The sequence below is a fragment of the Capricornis sumatraensis genome, chromosome 14 (genome assembly GCF_032405125.1).
Source record: "Capricornis sumatraensis isolate serow.1 chromosome 14, serow.2, whole genome shotgun sequence".
Classification (NCBI taxonomy): domain Eukaryota; kingdom Metazoa; phylum Chordata; class Mammalia; order Artiodactyla; family Bovidae; genus Capricornis; species Capricornis sumatraensis.
Genome location: NC_091082.1, coordinates 55936164 through 55943176, shown reverse-complemented (window position 1 = coordinate 55943176; position 7013 = coordinate 55936164).

Below are 7013 nucleotides of genomic sequence, written 5' to 3'. Positions count from 1 at the left end.
GGGGCTGCAGCCCTCTTCCCAGGCAAGGGATAGGTAGGCTGGATGAAGACCATACCCTGGCTCCTTCTTAACGTGCACTGTGGGGCCTCCCCTCATCCCCCCCCCCCACCCCAGCAACACCCCCAACTGCAGGGGCAGGTGCTGTGGGCAGCCTGCCATCAGCCATCTGGTCAACCTGAGGCCACAGGGCTGAAGGTCTGTTTGCTTGGTTATAGCAGCCTCTACCAGGATGGGGATGATGGGAAGAGTCAGATGACAGACACAGGGACCCAGGCAGCCATTGAAACACTCTCCAAATTTGACAGAATCCCTTTCTTTAGGGATTGCCCCTTGTTTTGCCAGGCAACCCGAACTATAGCCTGAATGTCAGGGTCTTTTCTACTTCTCTGAGGTCTTTCCCTCAAAAGCATGTGCCAGGCACAAGAGAGCTGATGGTTGATGGTTACTGAAGTGATGAGACAATTGAGCCTCCTCTTTACTTCCTCCTTGCTAAAAAAGCAGAGACATCACTTTGTCGCCAAAGTCCATGTAGTCAAAGCTATGGTTCTTCCAGGAGTCATGTACGAATGTGAGAGTTGGACCATAAAGAAGGCTAAGTGCTGAAGAATTGATACTTTTGAGTTGTGGTGCTGGAGAAGACTCTTGAAAGTTCCGTGGACCACATGGAGATGAAACCAGTCAGTCCTAAAGAAAATCAACCTGGAGCATTCATTGGAAAGCCTGATGCTGAAGCTGAAGCTCCAGTACTTTGGCCATCTGCTGCAAAGAGCCAACTGATTGGAAAAGACCCTGATGGTGGGAAAGATTAAGGACAGGAGGAGAAAGGGGCAACAGAGGATGAGATGGTTAGTTAGCATCACTGACTCAGTGCACATGAATTTGAGCAAACTGTGGGAGACAGTGGAGGATAGAGGAGCCTGGCATGCTGCAGTCCACGGGGTCACAAAGAATCAGACACAGCTTACTGACAGAATGGCAACAACATTACTTCCTCCTGAAAGCCCTTGGTGGGAAGGGTGTCCTCCATTCAGGGCTGCCTTAGCAAATGATCACACCTGTGCAAATGTCCTGGGGCAGCTGTACCACTGGCTGGGATACTCAGAACAACAGAAATACATCCTCTCCCAGATCTGGAGGCTGGACGTCTGAAATCAAGGTGTGGGCAGGGCCATGCTCCCTCCAGAGGCTCTGGGGGAGGGGCAGGAAGATGCTTCCCACCTCTTCCAGCTCTTGGTGGCCCAGCATCCCTTGGCTGGTGGCTACATCTCTCCACCCCACATGTCCTCCTCCTCCATGTCCAAAATCCCCTTCTGCCTTTCTGCTGTAAGGACACTTGTCACTGTATCATATGTCCCCCCAACGAGTCCAGGATGACCTCACCTCCTGATCTTTAACTTAATCACACTGCAAAGACCCCCTTTCCAAATAAGGCTCAAGTCCAGGTGGTTGGAGGTGGCCATCTCTTTTGCGGGGACACCGTTTGGCCTGTGTAGCAGCTCTGGAACACCAAGCTCCTGCTGTGAGCTGGGGACTTTGCATCCATTGTCCCTGACCTTTCTGAGATCCCACCAGACACCTTCTGTCCTTTGAAAATTACAGATGAGGACACCAAGGCTCACAGTGGGCCCGATGCACAAAGGTACGGCCCGGGAGTGAGTGGTTGAACTGGCCCTCAACCCAGGATGGTTGGGTTTCAAGGTCCAGATTTCTACCTTGATAACTGTCTCCCTTCCTCAAGCTGGAACCTTGAGGGGCCCTGGGGTTAAGTTTTCTTTCTTCTCTGAGAGTGTAAACCCCTGAATTCCTTTGCGCCCCCAGCAAAACCCCTTTTCCAAAAGAGTGCCCCTATTCACAAATATTCAGTTTCAGTAAGTAAATGAAATGATAAACCCCAATCCTCCTGGATCTCTCACTGGTGCCGAGGGAGCAGGTAAGCCTGGGCCAGGTCCCCAGTGAGCCTCTCTGGTCAGGAGGCACCAGTAGGAATTTATCCCCTTGCTGCTATTCTGCCATCTCAAAGCCTGCAGATAAAAAAAGGAGATTAGCTGAGATGTGGATGTGGACAAACCATTCTTCTGAAATGTTTTGTCCACTCTTCTCAGCTGTGGTCAGGACTACCACCTGGCTCTGGGCAAGTGAGCCCCTGATCTGTGTGTCCCCTGGCCTTCCAACAGTCACCAGTCCCTCTGGTCCATTGGCATGACTCACTGGCTGTGTCAGTCCTGCTTTTAGAATTTCAGGCTCCAAGCAGAAGGTAGTCATTGCTTTTGCAGAGGGCTCAGGGTGGATAGAGTTAGTGTTCCCGAGTTGGACTGGCATCCTTGCTGCCTACACCCTGCCCCGAGCTGACCAGGGCAGCTATCGTCATTGTGATCCCCTGTAAGGGAACCTCCCATTCCCTCCACCCTGGATTATCAGGACCAAGAACACTCTTTGTAGAATCCATTCAACAAACATAGGAAAGTATTTGATTTTTAGAGCCACGACCATAGTGAGGATGTGGGGTAGAGGGCTTGAAAACTTAGGAGATCTTTGTGGGCAGTCACCATGTAGTGCAATCTTGGGGGCGTTTAGAGAAGCTGTGGATGGTTTTTGCAATTTCCTAGGATCGTTTGTTGTCTCAGCTGAAAATTCAGAAATTGGCTCTCCTTAAGCCCCGCACAGAAAAGTATAGTAACATGGGCATTCCCTCCATTGGCCTCAATGTACCGATCTAGCCATAACATTGTGTCCAGTGTGAGGTCAACCCACGTAGGCACAGCCTGGTGGGCAGCCTCTGGACTGGGGCTGGAACCCCTGGGGTTTACATGCTGGACGCGAGGTCCTGGTTTTCTTTTTGATTGGAAATAAAAGTACCTGACAGCTTGTCTGCTTTCGTCATCAGATGGTGGGGGTCAAGGGTTGCATGGTACCAGCTGGGGCAGGGAATGGACACAGTTCAAAGGGATGGTAGGGGGAGTTTCTGCCCTCCATGACTAAGGCTTCTTTAAGAAACGAAGATGTTCACAAGGGAATTACGACCACTCGGGCTGTGGCTGTGAAACCCTGAGCTGAATTATGTGATGAACGTGGCTGTCATTTAGAGAAGGCGGAGCACCCAAGACCTGGTGGTCAGTGCAGATAGAGAATGGAGGGAGGCACCCCACAGATGGACCAACACAGGTGTCGTCTGTCCGTCCATGCATCCATTCGCCCGCCCCATGTTTGCATGTGGGGTGTTGCCAGGGAGACTGGGATACAGACCAGGGCAGAGCCCACAGCCTCGAGGGCCCCCAGCCAAGGAAAGGGGTGCAGCTTTAAGGGGCTGCTGATGCAGGCTGTGGCTCCCAGAGACTTTCTCTGGGCCCACCTTTCGTGGGACATAGGAGGTCATTCAAGGCCGGCAGGAGCTGCTGTGAAGATGGGAAGAGGGCTGGGGAAGGGGCGTGCTGGGTGGGGCCGAGACTGGCCTTGTGAGCCCCGTGGGGTCAGATGTGGGATGTGGGGGCACCGTTTGGGGTCGATGGTGCCTGGCCCAGGGGTTGGCCGAGCCGTGGGAGCATGCACGTGCACTCGGAGTGACCACAGGTGCGCAGTTTGAGAGGCTCTGTGGGCCCATCCCCTATCTCTCCCAGGGTCCAGGGAGGTGATTCCTCCACTGTTTGGTCAGACCTCGGGCCAGCTCAGTGGGCCCAGGTCTCAGCTGGGGCCTGGGAGGGTCCAACAGCAAGCTGGCCTGACCGGGGTCTGTCAGCTCTTCAGTGGGCTGTGGGTCCAAAGAGAAAGGAGGAGGGAGGAAGGGAAGGAGGGAGATTGACAGACAGAGGGAGAGAGAGGTTGATGTCCTTAGGTGAAATGCAACATGTGAGAAATGTAAATATACATTCAAACATAGGCTTATTTAGTGAAAACACCCAAGGTGTAGCTTCTCACTAAAAACAAACAAGTGATTAACTTGGAAATAGAATTCTGGAACAAAAAAAAGCCCGATTCGACGTTTTCTCTCGTCGTTTATCTCACCCTGGAGATGATCCACATACTCGAATTGGATCAACTCACAAAATGCACAGACTCCCTGAGAGTATCGTCACCCCCTTGGATGGGGAGACTGAGTTCCAGAGGCACTACAGGCCCTGAGGACCCCCGCTCAGATCAGGCAAGTAGCCATGCAGGCAGCACGCCCATTGAAGGAGAGACCCGTTGGGGCTCAGCCCAGGGGAGCTTAAGAGGCTCTTGGTGAATGGCGGGGAGGCGAGGTCCCATTCTCTGTGACCATGTCTGTGGGGTGGGGGACTCGGGCTCCTGGCTGACCTGGCATGCTGGCCCTCATCCAGAATACTCTCTGTTCCCTATGGAGTGTCCTGAGGCCGCCAGAGGAAACGGGGCGTCCAGAGCAGCTCCTGGCAGAGCTCAGAGAGAGACATGCCTACATCCTTCTATCCCAGAGAGGGTTCAGACACAATTACCGATAAATCAGAACAGCGCTCCCAGTATGAATTCAACTGATTGAGGTGGTTAAATCGTTTGCTCTTGTCAAAGGGTGGCCCGATTAACAGCCAAACAAGCAATTTGATACACCTGAAATGCCCACTTTCCTACTTTCTGAGCGGATAGCAGATTGAGGGGAGCCTGGCGGAGCCCCCAGGCAGGCAGAGCCTGGACCAGAGGCCCAGCCCACCCTCCCTGTGGAAGGTAAAGGGAATTCCTGGAGGATTTTATACACATAGCAGGGTGAGGACCAGACTCCATTGCCCGAGACCCTCCAGCAGATTTCTGCTGAAAGGGGTGAACACGGGAAGCCGGGACTAGATGCAGGTTGAAGATAGGGTCCTGAGACCTGGGGCTTGGATTTGCTCCTTTAAGGAGGGCTGTGCCTGGAAGGGGCTTCCTGGTGGCTTAGCCGTAAAGAATCAGGCTGCAATGCTGGAGACCCAGGTTCGATCCCTGGGTGGGGAAATCCTTTGGAGGAGGGAATGTCTCCCCACTCCCGTATTCTTGCCTGGAGAATCCCATGGACAGAGGAGCCTGGTGGGCTAATAGTCCATAGGGTCACAAAGAGTCAGACACAACTGAAATGACTTAGACACATGCATGTGCCTAGAAGAGTCTGGATTTCACCCTTGAGATGTGATAGGGCTATGAGCGCCTGGAATGAGCTTGAAGTACCATGTTCTTTCCACTCCATGGAAAGCTGGGCTCCTGTGAAGGGTGTCTGTGAAAGATGGGGGAGGGATGGAGAAGCAGGCTGGCGGGCAGCATCGCTGGAGGGGATGGGAGCCCCCGGTAGATACAGGTCAGAGAAGAGCTTTCTTCTTTCTCCCCTTCAAAGGGAAAGGGGGTACTTGCCTCAGGTGGGCTGCCTGGCCCAGGGCAGCATCCCCAGGTTATAACACGGGACCTGCTCAGCTCCAGTGCATCCATGTGGACTTGATGGATGTATATAATAAGACAAACAAGGCCCAGCCCTTCTTTGGAGGAGCATAGTCAAGGGTGGGGTCTCCCCACTGACCATGGCCAGACATGTGCCCAACTTCCCCAGGAGGATCGTGCAGGGGCTTCTCCCAGCGAGACCCCACAGGAGGTTTTCCAGGCTCTAGCCCCTGTCACTGATCCCTGGGCAGGGCTGGCCACTGCCCTGCCCTCTCCTCAGGGGTCTGGGATGCTGAGCTGGGTCTGCAAAGGCATCCAGAGCTTTCCTCCCTTCACGACATGTGTGACTTCTTGTATTAAAGACGGGGACCCAGCGAGTGGCCATCGGAGCCTGCACGGCTGCTGCTGCTTGTCCTCAGGGGTCTGCAACCTGGAGCTGCCCTGGGCTCCCCGAGGAGGCCCCTGGGAGCAGGAACATCACTGTTGCTCTGTGTCTGCACCTCAGGGCTGCAGGCCTGGTTGAGAGGGGCAGGGCTTTCCTGGTTCATGGAGCATCTGCCCACACTGGGTCCTAGATTGACCTTGTTTCATTTACTCCTTGCCCCAAGGCATCCTGTCCATTTCACAGGTGAGAACACTGACAGCTTAAACCCCTGCCCAAGGCTGCATGGTCCATAAAAAGAGATAGGCCTTTGCAAGTTCTCTGGACATTCGAGGCCCTTGAACTGATTCTAGTGGAAGGGAAGTCCTCAGTGTGTATCAACCCCAGTCCTCTACAGGGGGACATGCCCTAGGGCTGGGAGAGTCCAGCTGCTCTTTGTAGCCATGCCTCCTTCCCCCATCCCTCTCAGGCTGGAGCTGGGCAGGGCCCCCAGCCACCTTCCTTGTCCCTCTCTGGGCAGTAGGGCTCAGCCCTCAGAGGCTGTGGGGGGTGCAGGTCGGTCAGCAGGGTCTGGGGCTGTGGGTGGGCAGCCTGGATTTCCCATCTCAGGAGGCCTGTCCTCTGCATTATCAAGGCAACAGGCGATAATAGGAACAACAGCACTGGTGCTCCTGGGGGCCAGCTCTGCACATGTCATGGCATCTCCTCGCCACCACCTCTCCAAGGGTTAGAGGTCATCCTTGTCAACAGAAGAGGGTGGAGATGTTGTCTCTTTGTTTCCAGATCCCCAGAGCCCGTCACTGTGGCTGCTTAATCAACGTTTGTGCAATAATTGGATTAAAACAAGAATTAGGAAGCAAAGTGTTATCAATATTAAATAAGAATCAGGTTCAATAAGCATCCACCTTAGGCTGCAGATTTCCTCCCTCATCCCAGTTCTGGGAGTTTGGTGGGGCTGGATTCCTCTTCCGGTTCCCAGGAGAAAGCATCTGAGCAAACCCAAGAAGCCTCTGTGATGCTACCAGGATGTGGAGACGCATGTAACGGGATGGGGGTGGGAGGAGAGGCAGTGGCCACCAATGTCATGGGTAGGCGCTGGGGGAGATGGACTCTGAGCTTCAAAGGAGACCTGGGAGAGAGAAAGGTGGGGGTGGGAGTTAGTCATGGGTGGCTTCCTGGAGGTGGTGAGGAGGTGATAGGGGCTAAAGCACACCTTCCTTGGAAGTGCCAGAGCCGCCACCCCCACTGTCTGCAAAGGGGGCCTTCCTTCCACAAGTGAGGC